The sequence below is a fragment of the Canis aureus genome, chromosome 16, assembly GCF_053574225.1.
Source record: "Canis aureus isolate CA01 chromosome 16, VMU_Caureus_v.1.0, whole genome shotgun sequence".
Lineage (NCBI taxonomy): Eukaryota > Metazoa > Chordata > Mammalia > Carnivora > Canidae > Canis > Canis aureus.
The window spans coordinates 62,666,153-62,687,623 of NC_135626.1; the positions used below are offsets into that span (position 1 = coordinate 62,666,153).

The window sequence follows — 21,471 nt, forward strand, 5'->3', positions numbered from 1 at the left end:
AAATAATTTTTTAAAAATTTTACTTTTTAAAAAAATTTTTTATGATAGTCAGAGAGAGAGATAGAGAGAGAGAGAGGCAGAGACACAGGCAGAGGGAGAAGCAGGCTCCATGCACTGGGAGCCCGATGTGGGATTCGATCCTGGGTCTCCGGGATCGCGCCCTGGGCCAAAGGCAGGCACCAAACCGCTGTGCCACCCAGGGATCCCAAAAATTTTACTTTTATTTAAAGATTTATTTACTTATTAGTGAGAGACACAAAGAGAAAGAAGGAGGCAGAGGCACAGGCAGAGGGAGAAGCAGGCTCCATGCAGGGAGCCTGACGCCCTGGGCTGATGGCGGCGCTAAACCACTGAGCCACCAGGGCTGCCCTAAAAAAAATAAAAATTTAAGAAAAAGTTTTAAACTATACATATTTTTTTAAAAGTGAGATTACTTTAAAAAATGTAAGAAAATAGGTTAAAATATATATATTTTTAAAAAGTAATACACTGGACCACTTTCTTACACCATAACCAAAACTAAACTCAAAATGGATTCAAGCTTTAAATGTAAGAGTTGAAACCACAAGCCTCCTAGAAGAAAACCTAGTAATTTCTCTGACATCGGCCTTAGTGGTATTTTTTGGATCTGTCTCCTCAGACAAGGACATGCAAAGCAAAAAAAAAAAAAAAGCAAATGGGACTACATGAAAATAAAAAGCTTCTTCACTCTGGTACGCCCAGCTGATTCAGTCCATGGAACATGTGACTCTTGATCTCAGGGTCATGAGTTCGAGTCCCATGTTGGGTAAATAATCCCATGAGATTATTTTTTTAAAAAGAGGAGGATGCCTGGGTGGCTCAGCGGTTGAGCATCTGACTTCCGCTCAGGGCATGACCCCAGGGTCTCTAGATCGAGTCCCGCATTGGGCTCCCCATAGGGAGCCTGCTCCTCCTGTGTCTCTGCCTCTCTGTGTCTCTCATGAATAAATAAATAAAATCTTAAAAAAAAATAATTCCGCAAAGCAAAAGAAATCATTAACAAAGCTGAAAGGTAATGTACTGAACAGGAGAGGGTATTTGCAAATGACATACCTGACAAGGGGTTAACATCTGAAAAGTATAAAGAACCCACATGGGGATCCCGGGGTGGCTCAGCGGTTTAGCACCTGCCTTTGGCCCACGGCGCGATCCTGGAGTCCCAGGATCGGGTCCCACGTCGGGCTCCCTGCATGGAGCCTGCTTCTCTCTCTGCCTGTGTCTCTGCCTCTCTCTCTCTGTGTGACTATCATAAATAAATTAAAAAATTTAAAAAAATAAATGTTTTATTTTTATTTTATTTATGATAGAGAGAGAGAGAGAGAGAGAGAGAGGCAGAGACACAGGCAGAGAGAGAAGCAGGCTCCATGCAGGGAGCCCGACGTGGGACCCGATCCTGGGACTCCAGGATCGCGCCGTGGGCCAAAGGCAGGTGCTAAACCGCTGAGCCACCCAGGGATCACCAAAAATAAATCTTTAAAAAAAAAGAACACACATAACTCAATATATTTTAAAAAATCCAAATGATTCAATTAAAAAATGAGCAGAGGACCTGAATGGACACTTTCCCAAAGCAGACATCCAGATGGCCAACAGACACATGAAAAGATGCTCCTCATCACTCATCATCAGGGAAACACAAATCAAAACCGCAATGGGATCTCACCTCACACCTGTCAGCATGGCTGGAATCAAAGAGACAAGAAACAACAAGTGTTGGCGAGGGTGCAGAGAGAGGAGGCCTCGTGCACCGCTGGTGGGAATGCAGACTGGGGCAGCCACTCTGCAGAAAACACCGAACACAGACGTACCCGACAGTCCAGCAATTCCACTTCTAGGTACTCGTCCAAAGAAAACAAAACACGAATTCCGAAAGGCTCACGCATTCCTCTCTTTGTCGCAGCATTATCCGCAATCGCCAGGACGTGGAAACGACCCAGAGATCCACGGACAGATGAACGGATAAAGAAGTGGTGCGTGGGCACGCGCCCACACACACGCACACGCACACGACGCAGTGTCACCCCGCCACAACACAGGATGACGTGCCGTTTGCAACAAGGGCGATGGAGCTGGGGCACGTTCTGCCGGGTGAAGCAAGTCAGAGGGAGACAAACACCGCGCGGGGCCTGCAAAACACACAGAACACCACACAGCAGAAACAGACTCGCAGGTATGGGGCACAAACCGGTGGTCACCTACGGTGTGGACGAGATGGGTGACCCCGCAGCTACAGCGGGGATAAGACAGGAGCGCGGCAAGGAGTGTGGCGTCGCTACAGGAACAACGCTGAGTGGTGACCGTCTTGCAGCAAATGTACCGTGCGCACCTGAAAATAGTGCCGTGGGGTATGTCAATTTTACTTCAAATTTAAAAATTTGGGATCCCTGGGTGGCGCAGCGGTTTGGTGCCTGCCTTTGGCCCAGGGCGCGATCCTGGAGACCTGGGATCAAATCCCACGTCGGGCTCCCGGTGCATGGAGCCTGCTTCTGTCTCTGCCTCTCTCTCTCTCTCTGTGTGACTATCATTAAAAAAAAAAAAAAAATTAATTAATTTTTTTTTTAAATATTTTATTTATTTATTCCTGAGAGACACAGAGAGAGGTAGAGGGAGAAGCAGGCTCCCTGCGGGGACCCCAATGGGTGACTCGATCCCAGGATCCTGGGGTAACACACTGGGCTAAAGGCGGCGCTAAACCGCTGAGCCACCGGGGCCGCCCAATAAAAACTTTTTATTTTATTTTAATATATATATATATTTTAAATTTATTTATTTATCCATGTGCAACACAGAGAGAGACAGAGACACAGGCAGAGGGAGAAGCAGGCTCCATGCAGGGAGCCCGATGTGGGACTCGATCCCGTGTCTCCAGGATCACACCCCAGGCTGCAGGCGGCGCCAAACCGCTGCGCCACCGGGGCTGCCCTATTTTATTTTTAATAAAAACTTTTTAAATGTGATCCATAGGGACGCCTGGTGGGCTCCGTCACTGGAGTGTGCGACTATTGATCTCGGGGTCATGAGCTCAAGCCCCACGTTGGGTGTAGAGCCTACCTGAAAAACCTGATAAATAGGGATCCCTGGGTGGCGCAGCGGTTTGGTGCCTGCCTTTGGCCTGGGGCGTGATCCTGGAGACCCGGGATCGAATCCCAAGTCGGGCTCCCGGTGCATGGAGCCTGCTTCTCCCTCTGCCTATGTCTCTGCTTCTCTCTCTCTCTCTCTGTGTGTGTGACTATCATAAATAAATAAAAAATATTAAAAAAAAAAAAACAGCTGAACTTTAAAAAAAAAAAAGAAAAGAAAAACCTGATAAATAAAACTTTATCTTCAGAATTGGCCTTTCTGTTTCATGACTGTGATCTTCTTGAAGCGTACAGGCCGCTGACTTCGTGAAATTTCCCTCTGTTTGGGTGTGTCTGATGCTTCCTCCTCATCGGGTCCCACATCTACTCTTCCAGCAGGATGTCCCAGGAATGACGCGGTGTACTTGGCGCATCACCTTGGGCGCCGTGCAACATCTGTTCGTCCCAGCGCAGGTGGTATCAGTGTTTGGCACCCGGGCTAAGGTCCCGTCCGCCAGGTTTCTCCACCGGAAGGTTAATTACTTCGTACTTTGAACTTAAAAATTAATAAGCAATGATTAGTAAAAAAAAAAAAATTAGCAAGGAGATACGCTGAGTGTAAACATCCTGTTTTCGCCAGCCTGTGCCAATGACAGCGGAGACCTCGCTGTGGATTTTTCCCTGAATCAGTGATTAATGTGCGGGCTGCCCAAGTCGCGGTCTCGAACTGTGGAGTCCCTTCCGCATCGCAAGGTCTGCTTCCCGTCCCGGTCCTGGATTCGTTCTCTTATTTACCTCGTGAATTACCTCCACCCTGAGTAGGGAGAGCAGCCCTCTACGATCTGTGTTTTGTTGCTCTGTTTGTTCCACCAGGAGCCCCGTCCAGCCTCTTCTGCCTCCTGGTCCCACCAGGCGCATCTGGAGCCTCCCCTGACCCAGCCCTGGAACCCGCCACTTCTCCAAAAAGCCTTTTAGAAGAGAATGGAATTTGGAAACCAAGATCTGGGCACCAGGTGTGCTCGCTGCTCCTGGGACTTCACTGTTTCTGGGCCCTTCCGGCCGACAGAGCTGAAAACACACCCGCCCCCCGCCCCCGGCCTCTATTTCTATATTAAAAAAAAAAATTGGGGGCCAGTAGGTGCTCACCCAGGATGAGGGACAGGTGGCTGTGGGCAGGACCCGGGAACCCCGTGCTGGGCGGCGTCCGCACGCTCCGCCCGTAGCCAGGGACCCTCTGCACTGCAGCCAGCATCGGGCCCCGAGCCCCAGAGGGAACCTGTCCTCATTCTTCCGGCCTCGATGCTGCAGCGGCTCCGGGCCTCAGGTCTGGACAAGCCAGAGCGGTCCTCGGTGGGCCAGGGCAGCCGTGAGCCCGTGCTGGCCCGGGGACCTTGTGCAAGAGCCGGGCCATCCCCGGCTCACAGTCCTACCTGTGACCCCTTCCCCATGGGTGCTGTGCCCCCTCCCACCACCCTTCAGCCTCTGCTGAGCTATCAGGCCCCTCACGAACCCATCCTGGGCCTCAAACCTAAAAGCCAGCCCGCCCTGTGAGCACAGCCCCGAGCATGAAGGTGTCGGCTGCTCAGGCCTTTTGGGGACCAGGCCGGGGGGTGGGGGGCCCTGCAGAGGCCGGGCAGAGGGTGAGCCCCAGAGACGCCGCTCAGAGCCACCAGACCCTATAGGGAGCCAGGTTCTGACACTGCTCCGTGGAGCAGGGGCGCCAGGGGCTGTGGGGCCTGCGCTGGGCCGGGGCAGCTTCGGGCCAGGTGAGAGTCTGGAATCCAGCCGCATGGCCGCTCGGGGGGGGGGGGGGGGCAGGGGGGTGTCACACACCTGCCGCAGCAGCGCTGTTCCTGTTTGGTCTGCAGCGGGAGAGTCTGGAGGGGGCTGGAAGGGGCTGGAAGGCACCTCAGTCCGGTCCCAGGCTGGAGCGGACCTTATCTCCCGCCGCGCATGGAGGCGCGCTGCCCTCTGTGCTCACAGGTTCATTTGTTTGATGAATTTGTCATAACTTGAAAGGCCCTGGTTTATGACGCTGACTTCCTGTTCCAGCTCAGTTGCCAACATAACCACAGGCAGGTTAATCGCACGTCCATCACCCACGGGGGGCGGCCAGCCTCCTGCCGCAGCTCCCCCACCACGCCGGCCGTGCCCCCCTCCCCGCGCTCCGGGCCCCCTCCACCCCTTCCCGTGCAGTGGCCCAGATGGGGACGGGAGGACAGGCTCTCTCCATGTTTGCCCAGAGGGTGGGACGGGGACAGCCGTCCTGGCAGCCAGGGACAGCAGCGGGGGGACGGGGGGCGGGTCAGGGTCCTGAGCTGGACTCGGGGAGTGGGGGGCTGTCCTTCCAGGGTCCAGCCGTCCATGCCGCGGGGAGGGCGCCGGGCCCCTGGAGCATCCCTCACTCTCTCGTCTCCTCGTCTCTACACCCTGGACTTCCGTTTCTCAGGACTGGGTTACTTCCCCTCCCCCCCCACCTCTGTGACTCGCTCCCACCTACCGGGAGCCCGAAAGCAGCAGGAATTTATGCTCCGATGGTAGCGGGGGCCAGGAGTCCTAAATCAAGGTATCCACGGGGCTGGGCCCCTCTGAAGGCTCCTGTTCCGGGGGGCTTCTTCCCGCCTGTTCCAGCTCCGGGTGGCCCCAGGCTTCCCCGCAATCCCTGCCTCCTCCTCCCTGGATGGCTCCCTCCCTGTGCCCTTCCCTTATTAACAGGGTGCCTGTCTTGGATTTAGGGCCCAGCCTAAGTCTGGGATGACCTCACGTGAAAATAGGATGTAAATCAGAACCAGGAGGGGCCCCCGGACCTGGAGGCCAGCTCCTCCTCTGCGAATGCAGGTGTGTGGGCCTGGAAGGGAGCTGGCCCGGGCTAGTGCCCTCAGCACCTGGGCACCTGGGCGGCTGGGCTGCCTTCCCAGTGTCCCTTTCCTGGGGCCCAGCACGCCCTGGCTGGAATATGTCAGAAGAGCCACAGTAAAAGCGTTATGTGTATCTGAGACCAGATCCAGGTGCTGCAGAGACCAAGTGGGGCCCAGAGAGAGGATTGGATGGTGCAGCTGTGACCTGCTGGCTCCGCTGACCATCCGGCTCTCTGCCCACGTAGCCTTGGAGACAGCAGGGGGCCGTGTCTGGGGTCAGGGGGCCCTGGGCTCTGCGCGCAGCCCAGGGCCTTGGCAATTGACCTCTGTTCCTCACCTGTGGGTGGAGCATCCCGTCCACCGGGGCCCCTGGGGCTGCCTGTGGGGGTTGACTTGGTCTGGCCCCCAGACTTCACCCAAGATTTGGCCTTGGGAGGAACAGGCAGGTGGCCCATCCAGCCCTTTGTGCGCCCCTAGTTCTGGAGGCGGCCAGGCCCACAGTGGCACCCCTACGTGCACAGGTGTGGGGCCGGGCCGAGGTGCCGGGCCAGAAGGGAAGCCCAGGCCCCACGCCCGACCGAGGCTTCAGGCACTTCCTCCTTGGGAAGCAGGATGAGGCCCGGAGCTCGGACAGGAGACAGGGCTATGTGTCACAGCCACTGGGGTGAGCTGAGGCCAGGGCCCTGAGGCCCAGAGGCAGCGCTCTCCCTGCACCAGGCCGTCCGCAGCAGCTCAGACAGGGCGACGGTGACAGGGCCACACTATTGCCAGCTGCTGCCCCGGGCCTTTGGGACCCTGGGCAGTGAGTGCCCGGCCTCCCCAGGGCCTAGCCCTGTGCCCTCCAGCCGCCGGGACAGGAGGGGCCGAGCCAGGACATCAGCCATCAGCTCTCGGGGCCCAGTTCCCCTGGTGGGAGCAGCCAGCTTGCCCCCCCGCCCACGTCCTGCCCTCTTGGGTCCCCGGCTGCCCCACCCCTCTAGCCTCTCAGGGCTTCTTGTCTCAGGTGGGGTGAAGGGCTGGGAGGCCCGGGGGTCCTGAGGGAAGCCACTGGCCCTTCCTGGCTGTTTCTGCGAGGTGGGCTGGGCTGTCACTCCTACGGCGCCCTCGGAGGGAGGCTGGAGAGCCCAGTTTTCAGATGAGGCTCGGGGGGCTGGAGCGCCCAGGGGGGATCCAGGGGGGGAAGAAGCCGGCCCAGGGCCTCAGCAGAGCCCTGGCTCCCTGCTCCCGCTGCTCGTGGGGGCGCCGTCCCCTGCTCCCAGGGCCGCAGGCCCTAACTGGGTGACTGGTGTCTTCCTCACCCAGTGAGGCGCCGGGGATGGAGGGTGGAAGCAGCTGCACAGCGGCGACAAGGTTCTTCGGGCCTCTGAGCAGTACACTTACGAACAGTCAAAATGGCCCATTTTATGTACGTTTCACCCCAATTTAAAAAATAAGTAAAAAACAAAATAAGTAAAAGCTTTAAAAAGAAAAAAAGAGCAAGGCAGATTTTTTTCTTAAAGATTTTTAATTTATTTATTCCTGAGAGACACAGAGACACAGGCAGAGGGAGAGGCAGGCTCCATGCGGGGAGCCCCATGTGGGACTCGATCCCAGGACCCTGGGGTCACGGCATGACCCAAAGGCAGACGCTCGACCATTGAGCCACCCGGGCATCCCAGCAGAAGGAGATTTGAGACAGAAGAGATGCGGCTGGCGGGTGGCGGGGAGGGGACTGTCATGGCCAGCAGAGGCCAAGAGGCATGATCAGACTGCCCTTCAGAGCTGCACGTGGTCCAGGGCTTGCAGCCTCTCGAGCTGCCAAAGGCAGCCGCCCCGGGACACTCACCACAGCCTCCGAGCTTGGGCTGGGGCTGGGGGCAGGGGAGGAGGGAACACGTGCAATGCTTGGGTCACTGGGACGGGTCCCCAATGCAGGTCTGACCGGGCCTCAGGGCGTCCTCTCCGGCCAGGAGGGCCGGCTGTGACCAAGGAGGTGCCTGGGCACCTTGGGGACACGGCTGGGCTCACAGGGCACAGAGGGGGTGGTCCTCGGGGCAGGGGCCTCCCTGCAAGGCTGAGAGGTTGGGGCCAGGAGGCCAGTTCGGGGAGCGGACCCTGCAGCCCACACTGGGTGGGGTGGGGTTCAGTGTCGTGCGCTGGCGCACAGCCTTAGAGAGGGAGGGGAGGGAAGCAGGGACCTGTCCAGGTGGCTGGTGACCGCGCTGCATGCCATCCACGTGCTCAGGCCTCCTCTGGGCTGACCAGGGCATGACACCTACCTGGCTGTCCCCCTCGCTCCTGTGTCACCCCCACCACACCTCTGCCTTCCATCTGAGCTTTGCCCGGGCTCCCGGGGCCTGCTCTGCAAGCCGCAGGGGCTCTCAGCACCCCAGACTCCCCGGCTGCCCAAAGGCCTCCCTCACGCCAAGCACAGTGCACAGGGCCCCTGAGCCCCTTGCCCCCCAGCCAGCCGGCCCTCAGCACCCATTCCCGGCAAAGGACCCCCTGTCTCCCTGGGCTCGGGCCCAACACTGCAGTCATGCCTGACTCTGCTCCCCGAACCCGTGGCAGATCCCCACAGCTCTGAGTTTCAAAATTCATGCAAAATCCAACTCCGGCCCTCCCCAGGCCGGGTGCCATCCTCTCTTCTCTGGACGGCAGCCTCCTCCCCTAAGGGGCCTGCCAACTGCCACAGCCATGCTTCCCACGCTCAGGGCTGTCCACTGGCCTCTCCTGCCAGAATGTCCAGGGCCTGCGACGACCTGTGGGATCCAGCCACTGGCTGCCCCAGCCCCTGCCTTGTCCCTCCCCCCACCCACGGAAAGCCCACTGGCCTCCTTTCATCCCTAGAAGCCTCAGGCCCTTTGCACCTGCCAGTCCTGCAGCCTGAAATGCTCTCCTCCTCCACCCACCACACACCCACATGACTGGGTCCCTCGTGTCCCTTACTGCTTTGCTCAAATGTCACCTTGGGTGCCCTGGCTAAACACCCGTCCAGCCTCCTGGGCTCCACGCATTCCCTCTGAGCATGCCTTACAGCTGACCTATTCGGTGCATACTCTGCCCCCCCCCCCAACCCCCTGGGTAGGGTCAGATCCTCAAGGTCCCAGCTCTCCGGGCGTACACAGCGGCCCACGTCTGGCACAGGGTGACGGCATGGCGGCCGAACAGGAGGGTTGGCAGCGAGGACTACTGCGTGGCAGGGGGGCTGACCTTGGCCTGCCCCTTCCCTGGAAGCTGCCCCCACTCTCACGCACGGCATCCTCCGGAAGGCACGCTCGGGAGCTGCGGCTGGGTCTCGGGCCCGCGGGCCGCCTCTGGCCAGGGCATCCTGGGCTCTGCTGAGACTGCCGTGGGGCAGAGAGGAGGAGGCCACCGTCCGCGGTGAGGAGAAGCCAGCTGGGCGGACCCTTCGAGGCCCGGAGGTCCGACAAGCTCTCGGGCCAGCCCTCCGGCCTCCTCTCTCCAGCCAGCGGGTGGACTCACGAGCGGCGAGCAAAAGGCCCTGATGATTGGCACAATAATAATCAAACAGACCAATGGAACAGGAGAGAGGGTCAGAACGAGGCCCCCCCGCCCCCCAACCCATCTTCGAATCAACTGGTTTATTTTGTTTTTTAAAGATTTTATTTATTTATTCATGACAGACACAGAGAGAGAGAGGCAGAGACACAGGCAGAAGCAGGTTCCACACAGGGAGCCCGATGTAGGACTCGATCCTGGATCCCAGGGCCAGGTCCTGTGGCCAAACTGGTTTATAACAAAGACCACTGCAGCGCGAGGGAGAAAAGGCGGCCTTCGGATGGGTTTCTCACTCAAGGTGCCGTATCGGTTGGATTTGATGGGGGAAAATGACCCTTGATCCCTGCATCACGCCATATACGAAGATTAATTAAAAATGGATCACGGACCACAATGTGCAAAGCAAAACCAAAAAAGCTTCTGGAATAAAAATGAGACTCCCTTCAAGACACTGTCACTGGCAAAGACTTCTTACATAGGACATAGAAGGTGCTCACCATGAAAGATTGGACGTCATTAAATTTAAGAATGGGGGGATCTCTGGGTGGCTCAGGGGTTGAGCGTCTGCCTTCGGCCCAGGGCATGATCCTGGGGTCCCAGGATTGAGTCCCCCATCAGGCTTCCTGCAGGGAGCCTGCTTCTCCCTCTGCCTCTCTGGGTGTCTCTCAGGAATGAATAAAATCTTTAATAAATAAATAAATAAATTTAAGAATGTGGGCTCATCGAGGTGCCATTGAGAGAGAGAGGGTAGGCCACAACCGGAGACAATGTCCACGCCATACATTTGTGTATCTTTTTTTTTTTTAAAGACTATATTTTTAAGTAATCTCTATGCCCAACATGGGACTTGAACGCAGAACCCCGAGATCCAAGCGTTGCACACTCTACGGACGGAGCCAGCCAGGGGGCCCCCGTGTCTGAACACAGACACCCACCCAGCCAAGGAGTCCTATCCAGAACATATAAAGAACACCCACAAAGGTATAGGAAAGAGATAAACCAAACATTTTTTGTGGGGTCAGACCCTGGAACGGGCTGTCCGCAGGCCTCTAGGCTCTGGGGGGCCGCGTGCGGATGTAGAATCCGTCAGCCTCATTAATCACCGGGGAAACAAAGATCTAAACTGCGACGACGCCAATGACGTGCGTCCCATGGCCACCGGGAAAGCTCGAGGTAAGGAGCCCGGCTGCAATCGGTGTCCTCGGGGCTGCGGACCTGCCGGTCGATCAGGCGGGCCGTTCCTGTCCCACGGAGCCGGTGTTAGCATCCCACCCTGTCACAGTTCTGGAGGCTGCAGGTGTGAACTCAGGGCGTTGGCAGGGCCTGTCCCTCGGTCCGTGAGTCCCCCCCGACTCCCTCCCAGCTTCTGGTGGTTGTGACAACCTGCGCCACCCTTTGGCTCACGGTCACATCACTCCAGTCTCCGCTCCTGTCACCACGTGACCTCTCCTGCATCTCTGCGCCTCCCCCTCCCCCTGCCCCACTCGGATGAGGACACTCGTCACCGGGTTTACGGCCCACCCTCATCAGGGTAGTCTCACCTCAAGATCACTAACTACACCTTCTCCCAATTAAAGGCACGTTCAGAGCACGTGGTAGATGCGTCCTGCGCTGGGGCCACGTTGCTCAGCGAGGCCCAGGCTGGAAACAACCCAAATGCCCATCAGTAGGAGAACGGATAAACAAATTGTGGTTTCTCCCCTTGATGGAATGTCACCGGGTCGTGAAGAGGAACTGCTGACACGCGCAGCCCCGCAGGGGGACTCACAGGAGCGACGCGGCCAGGAAGGAAGGTGAAGGCAGAGGCACACAGAGCGCAGCTGCGAGCCAGGGAGGTTGAAAACCCGGAGGCCCCAAGGGCGCCCCGGGGGGTGGGACATCCGTGTTCACCGAGGTGCAGGGTCACATGGAGACCAAAGCCCCCAGTACAGGTGCTGTCCCCTGATCCGAACAGGAGCGCCCCCCAGACCCCGGGCGGCGGGGAGGCCTGCTGGCCAGCGGTGCCCACCTCTGGGTCTGAGCAGGGGCGGGGTGGGTGCTGTCAGGGTTCGGGGGAGTCAGCGGCAACGCCCTTGGAAGCATCGGAGCCGCCGGTGTGAGTGCCCGCCTCGCAGGTGTGTGTGGAGCGTGCTCGGGGGCCAGGGCCAAGGCGGAGTCAAGGCGGGAGGCCAGAGTGCCTGCGTGAACACGTGTGCTCGCATGTGCATGTGCGTGAACACACGAACGGGAAGTGAACGTTGGGGAGGGCAAGGGCTGTGGCTACCAGAAAGCTTTCCCTGGGGCACCCCGGGGGCTCAGCGGCGGAGCGTCTGCCCTTAGCTCAGGGCGTGACCCCAGGTCCTGGGATCGAGTCCCACGTCGAGCTCCCCGCAGGGAGCCTGCTTCTCCCTCTGCCTGGGTCTCTGCCTCTCTCTGTGTCTCTCATGAATAAATATAATCTTTAAAAAAAAAAAAAAAGGAAAAAAACAAGCAAGCTTTCCCTTCTGCGTGCGTGGCTCACAGCAGCGCGTGGGGTGGCGCTGCCCTGGGAGATGCGTCAGGGAGGAACGGCCCGTCTCCAGAGAGAAAGTCAACTGCCGCCTAAACCCAGTTAATTGCCCCAGATTCCAACCTGGTGACCTCTAAATTCAACCAAGCATCACAGTGACTGAGACCCCCCCACCTGTCAGAGCAGGGCTGGGGATCCCCGTCCTCCCCCGACCTCCCCCGACCTCCCGTGACCCACTGGGGTCGCTCCCTCCGCTCAGTGCCGCTGCCGTCCTGTGGGCCCTACCGGGGAGGAGCTCACCTTCTGCCCAGCATCCAAGGAGCCGGCCTGCCCAGGGCCCACGGGGGGTTGGCGTCCTGGGGCTGCCATGCAAGTGACCACGCACCAGGTGCTTACTGTGGCACAAACATACCCTCTCAGCCCCGGAGGCCAGAGGTCCAGGATGCAGGTGTGGGCAGGGCCGCACTCCCTCGAGGGCTCCAGGGGCACATCGTTCCTCCCATCCTCCCCTTTTTGGGGCCCCCACGAGGTCCTCGCTGCCCCGCATCCCTGCAGTCCTGACCTCTGTGATCACACGGCCTCCCGACATGTCCCTCTGCCTCTCCCTTAGAAGGACACTTGCCATGGGGCTTAGGGCCCACCTAGCGCAGAATGACCTCACCTCGAGATCTTTACCTCAGTTACATCCACAAAGAAGACTCGTTTTCTGAACAAAGTTTGCACCCTCAGGATCCAGGTGGACTCGGCTTTGGGGTCACCATCCAGCCACTCCAGCAGGGTTCCCCAAATATCAGAGTTGGGACACAGTCACCCCAGCCGTATGATTGGCAAAGTGGGGTACGGGGTCTGAGAGCTGTGGGCAAGTCAGCCGACTCCTCAACCCAAACACGGGACAAGAACAGGCGGGCGCGGGGAAAGAGCGTCCCGAGGGCGGGTCTGGCCTGGGAGGAGCGGGGAGAGCGCAGGCTGCCACTGTGCACACCCTTGCCTCCAGGCTTCTCCGTGTCACTCAGGACCACCCCGCCACCCATCTCATCCCCACCTAGAGGGTGTTCCCCGTGATGGTGGGGGACCCTTCAATACATGGCAGGCCAGGGTCTGGGCCCGGGTCTCCTGAGACCAAGGAGGCCCTGGCCCGCCTGGCGGTGGGTGGTCCTGTAGCAGGTGCCACTAGGCCAGAACGAGCTTGCAGGAAGGGAAGGGCCTTGGGCCCCGGGGGTGAGAGGCAGTCCCTTAGAAACGGGAGGTAAAGCAACCTTGGAAGTGCCCCCTGAGACTCCATTTCTGGGGTGCAGGTGGCGAGGTGGGCCTGTGGGCCCTGGGTGTGGCGGGCCTCGTGTGCGATGGGGTCGGACCGCAGGTGCAGGTGCACAGTGGGGCTGCACGTGCCCAGGCAGCCAGAGGCACGTGGGTGTAGGGCCCAACTTCTCTCCGGGGGGCTGGCTGGGGCCCGAGGCAGCCTCTCTCTAGTGGCCCCGGGGGGACTGCGCGGTCGAGGCCCGGGAGCCGTCGGCCGCTGATGGGCCGCTCAAAACTTTGAACTTTGTATCTCGGGTTATTAATGATGTAAGTCTCCCAACCGGAGGAAGAGACAGGAACTGGGCTGTGCCCGGCCCCCCGCCTGCCCCCCGAGCTCCGGGCCTCCGGCTCATTCCCTTCCCCACAAACCTTCGGCCCAGCCTTGCCACCTCTGCCCCCAAGAAGCCTTTCAGGTGAGGGAACAGGGGGTGTCCGGGAGAGCACCCTCCGCCCTCCCCCTTCCCCCGGAGGGCCAGGGGAGCGTGGGCATCACGGCCGCGGAGGGAGGGCCAAGCGCTGGGCTCAGCCTGGGAAGAGCTGCCCCACGTTGGCCGTTCAGACGCCCGGGTCAGCTCGGGCTGTCCTGAGCACAGGCCGGCAGTGGCCCCTCTGCGCCTGCCCATCGGACCCCCAATCCTGCATTTCTCGGTGCTCTCGGGGCTGGGAGTGGCTCGAGCTCTCATGGAGGCCAATGCCCGGGGTGCAAATACTGGCAGCCCCCCTTCCTGCCTCTGGGGCCTTGGCCAGCCCTGAGGGGCCACCTGGTGAGTCAGGCCCAGTGCTCAGCCCACTGGGTCAGTGAGGACGACCAGTGGCTGCTGGGCCCCAAGGCCTAGCTGGGGGCTAGGGCCATTTCTCATCCTTTTCCACCCCTGCCCCACTGGATTCCTTTTTTGACTCTGCTGGGGAATCCCTCCTGCCCCTCCCCAGGGTTGCAAGGGCCCTAGGCCTGCTCTGTCCGCACACAGGACCCTGGCACCCCTCGCCCCAGCGCCTGCGACGCCAGCAAGTCCCTGGAGCCAACGTCTTACCCAGCAGCCCTGCTGGAAATCTTCTAGCACCCCCATCCCTGTCACCCTCACGGGGGTTTCCAACCCACGGCGCCCCTCGGCCAGGAGCCCTGTGCAGACAGGTTGGGGCCTCAGCATGGGCGGGGGTGCGGGCGGCACAGGACCCGACTGCAGACTCCAAAGGAAGCTAGCTCACCCTTGCCCACACCCGGAGGCTCCTCCCGCGGGGCCCACACGAGGTATGCCTGCCAGCAGAGGACCCTGACCCCTAGGGGAGCCTTTCCCCGAGGCCCTTGACACTGTGAGGGAGCCTGGCCGCAGCCCCGAGGCCTGGGACCCTACGGCCTGCCGTCACTGGGTATTGATGCCTTGAGCCCCGGCATGGAGTGTTCGGGGCTGCGGGCCTCCCCAAGCGGGTGTCTGACTGCCCAGCGTTCACCTTACTGTGGGCGTTCAGGAGACAAGTGCCCAGCTTTGGGGAAGTGGGAGGGGCTTCTGGGGGCTGGTCTGCGTACCCCGTGGACTCTGCGGACTGAGGGACCCAGAGCAGATGGCATCTGAACCCCAAGTCCAGCTGGTGGGCTCTGTGGGGCCTGGTGGGGGGGGCGTAGGGCGAACAGAGGCACCCTGGGCCTACAAACCATCAAGGGGTCTGTGGGGCCAGGGTGGGGCTGAGGTAGCTGGGGAGGTCCGTGGGCATTGAGCCAGGGCAGCAGGAGAGGGAGCAGGGTGTCCCCGGGGGCTCCCCAGCAGTGAGGCGGGGATAAGGGCCTCCCTCTGGGCCTGGGGATGTGCTTGGGGGTAATGTTTATTGTTTTGGGTTTCTCTGATTACAAAATGGGTACATTTCAAAAGAGACATTTGAGAGCTATAGGAAATGGGAAAGAAGAGAACCATCTGCCTCGACCTAGGTGATCTTCCTTCAGACCCCTCGCCCAGGAAAAGGTCAGTAGGCCGGACACACTGCAGCCCTGGGCTTCTGAGGGCCCACACTGTCCTCCCGGCCCCCCTGCCCCTGCCCCCACTGCCACTTACTAAGAGAGGACAATGCCCCCCTCGCAGGGAGCGTCCACTTCCTAGCCCAGATCCACTGCGGCGATTCAAGCCCAGACCCCCGAACTCGAGGCCTGCAAGTCATCCTCATCTGCAACGCCCCCCTCCCCGACCTCCACTTGCCCTTGCTGATCGACCCCCACCCCAGCCTGCTCTGAAGCCACCACAAGGTCCTCCGTCCCCACTGGAGTTGGGGGTCCTTGGCCTCCCGGTCATTGGGGCTGAGCTCCGGCAGGGCTGACGGATCCCAGGGTGGGACCTGCTCTGCGTGGCCAGCAACACCCCAGAGGTGAAGCGCGCGCCACAGCCAGGCCAGGCATGGGGTGCCATGGGACCGGGCGGCTATTCCCAGATGGGCCTGGGCGGGCAGGTCGTTGTGTGGGAGAGGCCCAGCGGCCCCCGAGCTCCTTCCACCTGGACCCCCTCCCGCCCCCACCGCGGCCGAGGCCCACCCTCTCATCTTCCTCCCATGGCTGCAGCCATTGAAATCTGGGGGAAAAAATGGGTTTGATGACCCCTTCGAAACTTCCGGTCCCAACACTGTTTTTGCCCTTCTCTTGTGTGCCCCCAGCCCCCAGCCCCCAAGCACAGAGCGGGGGGATGGGGTGGGGTGGGCAAGGGACCGCTACGTATGCAACACCCACTCAAGGGTTAACTGAGGCCAAAAAGCAGAGCCGCTGTTGTTGTGAAGCGCCCCCAGCCCCCCTGGCGCTGATCCCTGGTCCCGTGGTGACCACGGGAGTGTGGGTGCAGACAAAGCTGTGTTCATCCAGCCCTGGGTTTGATGATAGCAGCACAAGGACCCCATTCTCTGCCGTCCCCAGCTGCGTCCCCCCCACCGTGAGCCTGACACCCCGGAGGGCCCCCAAGGGCACAGGCTCAGCTGCTGGGGCGCGGGGAAAGCTCGAGGGGCCTGACCGGGGCGGTTCTGCCTGAAAGGTACCGACAGCTGCAAGTCTGCGTGGCATGTCTTCAGGGGGGAACCGCCTGCATGTTTACAACTGATTTTAGAACCTAAAAAGTGGAGGTTCATATCCAGCCTGTTAAACATAATCTTACTGGTTTCAGTCCAATGTGACCTTTTGGAATCTGGCTTCCAGATTCTTCCCATATATTAGCAGCTCTTCCCAGCTGTAGAGCCGGTGACTGGCCCCGCTGCGCGTTCATCCTTGAGACTCAGAAAAGCAGGCCTGGCTAGCAGAACCCGCAGAGGGGACTTTCCAGGGAGAAGGGGGCTCTGGTGGCGTCCTGCTCGTGGGTGCTGCGGCCCACCGTGGGGGACAGGAGGCCACGTTTTTCTGCTTTCCATCCACAAGCATAAGGGGCGTGGAGGAGTCGGGACAGTCTGGCCTGTCCACAAACCCTGGGGCTCTCAGGACCCACAAGCAGTCAATCCATGTCCTGGTTTTGCAGAATCTGAGACCCAGCCCCTGGGTGAGAACACAGGCCAGTCATTTACTGCCCCAGTCTCAGTTTGCTCATCTGTAAAATGGGCACGATCACCATGCCACCTGTGTCCCAGGCTGTCCAGAAGATTGAATGAGTGTCTAGGACACCATCTGGCACCCAGATGCCCACATAGTCATTTAGGCTGGAGAGGTGGACCAGCGGAATTGGCCAAACTCTTGCACCCTGGATCCTGGTCTGGGCCCCCACGTGGGACTGCGTCCCACCCCTGGGAGGCCCCTCTTGGCCAGCGCCCAGCTTAGCTAGGTTGCCAGCTTGGTTGGTGGGGGGTGTTTGCTCTTGAGCATGCGGCCCTCCCTTTCTGCCAGCCACGGCCACTGGGGTCCCTCATTCATTCTCTCCCAGAAGCACACCCCTCACCTTCAGGTGTCCAAAGCCGGGCTCTCCGCCCCAACCGCATACCCCAGCCGGACAAGGCATCTGGCCCCAGCCCGGGGGTCTCAGGCTCCCCGTGGCCAGGTGGGCACCGGCCGGGCCTCCTCCTCCTCCGGGCCGCCAGCGGGACAGAATGCTGCCCCGGGGCCCAGCGGAGGGGATGGGGGCCAGCGCCCAGCACGCCGCCTCTCCGCCGGGCGGGCCTGACCTTCTCCGAGCGGACAAAGGCCTGCGGGCCGGGCGGCGCCTTTAAGGACACGGCGCAGCGGGGTCTGTGCCAGGAGGCGCCTGGCGCCCTGGAGGAGCCGTGGGGGCGGGAGGTGGGGGGGCTCTCAGCGCGCCCGCTTGGCCGCTCGCTCCAGGGGAGCCCCAGCGGCTGGGCCCGGAGCTGCGGGGGAGCCGCGGGGCGGCGGGGGGGGGGGGGGGGGGGGGGGGGGGCGGGGCGGGGGGCGCGGACCTGGGGGAGGCATCCGGCCCCAGTGCCCCACCTCGCGGCGCCCCCTCCCCGCGGCCCGCCTGGAAAGCGAGTCGAGCCGGCGTGGACGGTGGAGATTAGATTCCGCTCCTCTCTCATCAATTTTCCGTTTAGTGTCACCGGGCCCCATTGTGGGAGAGGGAAGCGCGTCACCCGGGCCATAAATTTGCGATTATGGCGCGTCCGGCCACCTCCCCGCAGGGCACCGGGTGGGCTCCGGGGAGTAGGTCTGGATGGTGGAGCACCGGGCGCCCCGGGGCAGGACCTGGATGGGGACGGGGCCGGGGCCGGGACCTGGGGCTGGAGCGGAGGGGACCGGGGTGCCCTGCGGTGGGTGCCGCTTCTCCCCAGGCCTGAGAAGCAGGCCCCGGGCACAGGGCTTTGTTTCTAGCTGGGATGTCTTCTCCCACAGGCCTGGGGGTGGCTTTCTGCCTCAAAAATGCCTGCTATTAAAAAATACAAGTGGAAACCCAAGAAGATGCATTCTGAAGGTGGAAAGAGAACTCCCCAATTTGCAATCTGCTCCCTCCCACAGCCCCAACGTGGACACTGACCTGGTCCAAGGCCCAGGGCGGCCACATGCCCCAGAGCGCAGCAGTGAGCCTTGGAGGCCCAGCAGAAGTGGCCCCTGGGGGCTGAGGGCACCAGCCCCAGTCATGCTGCCCCGGGTCAGGCCCCTCTGCCCGGCCTGGCTGGGCCCGGTTCTCTTCTTCTTCGGAGACTCCCTTTGGGACCCTCCCCACAACCCCCTCCCCCCAGTTCCTGCCCGCAGCCAGTGTTGATGCGTCATGAGCGGCGATGCAGTATGTATTTCTGCAGGTCAAAAACAAACAAAAATTTTAAAACAGCGGATCTATTGAATGATTTTCAATTAAAGGGATCTACTGTCCTGTTAACAAAAGCAGCAGGCGGTGGGCGTGCTCCAATCGGGCCAGGGTGGTGGGCCCGTGGGCGTGCCTCTGAGGAGTGGGAGAAGGGCCTTTGCAGCAGGCCCCAGAAGCTCTAGGGGAACTTGGATGGGAATATAATCGGTGTTTGGTCCATATCTGCTGCAGGTAAACAGGCCAAGGGCTCAACCCCCGAGCAATAAGCAGGAGAAGAGGCGTTATCTGGTGCCTTCCCAGCCCTGCTTTCCTCCCCAGGGCAGCCCGGGAGGGAGCCTCCAGCCTTGGCCATCAGCTGGGAGGAAAGTCCTGGGAGGCCAGGGTGGGGGGTGTCGCTGAGCCCAGGGGCAAGAGGACGTTGTGAGCCGGACCCACCCCAGAAAGTGGGTCTGGGATGTGAGTGGGAAGCTTGGCTGGCAACGGCTTTACAGGAGGACAGGAGGGCTGGGCATGCGACCCTGCCGAGCTGCACCGGCCCGGCCTCTGGTTTTATGTGTCAGAAGCCAGTCTGAATGTGCTGCCCCTTACCCCTGGAGCCCTGCGCTGGGAGAGTAGGAAGGGGAGGCTAGCAGAGGTTGGGGGGCTTGCCTCCTTCAGGAATGTGAAACAATCCAGCTGGGAAGTTTGCTTAGAGGTTCCTGCCTGCTCTGGAGGCCAGGGTGGGAAGGGCAGGTGCCTTCCCCCTCCGTCTGGGGGGCCCTCCTGCGGCCTGAGCTCTGGTAGTGGTGCTCAGAGGACTCTGTTGGCTGGGGCTGAGGAGCAGGGTCTGATGAGCTGTGGCCCCCAACGTGCGGGCCAGCTTGGTCCCAGACACGCCGTTCGGCTCTGCTCCTGGCCTCGCCTGCTTGTGGCAGCTCTGCGTGGGCCAGCTGGATTTTATCAGAGGAAACCCTGACACCCAGCCCATAGCCCCTCTCTCGGGGCCCTCCCACCAGTGTGAGCTCAGGCCCGGGAAGTCCGGCCCCAGAGACCCTGTCCAGACATACCCTGACAGCGACATGTGTAAACACACCCAAACACAGCCGCCAGGGAGCAGCCCGCCACGACTGCTTACTTGGCACTCCCGCGGGTCGGTCTGGGAGGCCTGCTCTGGAAGGAGGCAGGTGTCCTGGGGGGGGGGGGTGCAGCCAGCCTCCCGTGTCTGTGCCTCCTAGGAGCACCACAGAGCTGTCCCCTCCTTAGGTCCTACTAGACTTTTGTCCTCCACAGGGCGGCTCCAGCCACTAGGTCACCTCCTCCTTTCCCACTGGCTGGGGCTGGGCTCTCCCCACATGCGTGGGAAGATGGGGGGCCCAGTTGGGGTCAATCTCTTGGGAGGAGATCCCCTGAAATGCACCTCCACCCCCAGTTTTGGCTTTAGAGGGTGATTGGGGGGGAGGGGGAGCACTTGGCCTTCCGGGGAGAGCGGCCTAGCACACACACTGGTTCCTCCCCAGACCTCCCCCAGGGTCCCCGGCCTTCTGGCCTTCTCCCCAGGACATGAGAAAGCGGCCAGGAGGCTGGGCGGGGGACGACAGCGGGCAGCGAGGGGGCAAGGGCGTGCTCCCTCTCCTCGGGGCCTCCTCACCCCTGGGGGTCCCGCGTCTCCCGTCCCCTCATCTCTTCAGCCGTATTAACAGTTGCTGCCACTAATCAAACGTCCGGGAGGGGAAGCAGGGCCATGGGACGCTCCTGCCCTTTTATGAAAATCACTTCAGTTTAACCCAGATGGGTCTCCCGTTGATAACCTCACGCAACCAGCACCCTGAATTATACTTTACGTGTGAACACACTGGGTTATATTTAGCCACAAATTACAACTCTGTGTTTAACAAGCACCTTCCCTGAGCTGAGGGGGCTGGGCAGCCTCCTGACCTGGTTGGGCCAACCGGGAACAGCATTAACCCCCCGGGGGGAGGGGCCCAGGAAAGCTGTTCATCCAACTTCAAAGTTTGGCTCCCCAGCAGCTCTCGGTGCCTTTTGAAACTTCCAGCCCCACCCCCAAGTGTGTCTGTGGCCCGCGGGGACCAGCTGTGCCTGGGGGGCGGCTCCTGAGTGAGCAGGACTCTGAGGGCCCCCAGCTCGGCCCAGAGCTGGACCTGGGAGGGACTCAGCCTGGGCACCGCTGTGCTGGAGGGAGCCCCTGGGGGAGGTGTGGTAGGGACCCTGCTGGCCTGGCCTGGCCCCACAACCCTTCCTTGCAGTCTGCTGCTCCCGTCACCTGGCCTCTGACTGGAAGCACTATTGGGGGGCCAGCCCCCTCTTCTGGGGGAGGGGTCCTTCCCGTCCTCTCCAAAGTGGGCCCATCCTAAGCTTAACGCCCCACGAGGAAGACGTCCAAGAGAAGAGCACCCTCCAGTCTAGGCACCAAGCCCGGGCTGCAGCACCCTGGGGAGGACCTCTGCGGGTCCCAGGGGCCTTCCCGACTCCAGCCAGCCAGGGCTGAGCACAGGGGTCCAGGCTGCTCTGCTGACGGCCTAGTGAGGGAGCCTCGAGGTGCACAGGGCTCCTCAGGTCTGGGCAGGCCTGGCCCACACCACCTTCCCCCCACACCTCTGCTCCCTCTGGTGTCCCAGCCGGAGACCCCGATGAACAGAACGACCCCCCCATGTCTGGTGGCAGGAGACCTCCTTCAGGGAGTTGGGGCGGGCGCCCAGCACCGCGTCCTGGAGGCTTCGGTGGTGCTGGCCGAGCTCCTCCAGCTACGGCCCTTCTGGGAATGCGTCTGACTTTGTTTCTACCCCTTTTACTGGGGTGGGGGGGGAGGGCATGTGTGCAAACTCCTAACCTCCATAGACTGTCCTTGGAAAGAGAGGATGGACATCCATCATGTTCCCGGTGAGGAAGGGTAGGGGGTGCAGGCCCGCGCACCCCTCTTCCCCCTCCGGCCCAACCTCTAGATGCTGGGCAAATGCAAACCTGTGGTTACAGGGCCCCCCCTTCAGGCAGTCCTGCCCGCCTGCTCCCTGGCCCTGGCCCCCTGAGCCTGGGGGGTATGGCTA

At 60.7% G+C, this 21,471-nt stretch overlaps 1 long non-coding RNA gene across 1 annotated transcript; it reads right to left on the reverse strand.

Moving 5' to 3' along the window:
• Positions 1–1,522: 1,522 nt before the first annotated feature.
• LOC144285414 (uncharacterized) lies at positions 1,523–5,061 on the reverse strand. The gene is made up of 3 exons (XR_013353689.1): positions 4,914–5,061; positions 3,325–3,636; positions 1,523–3,081 (listed from the first exon to the last, which is right to left on the reverse strand). It is a non-coding gene; the product is annotated as an uncharacterized LOC144285414 (long non-coding RNA).
• Positions 5,062–21,471: the final 16,410 nt, after the last annotated feature.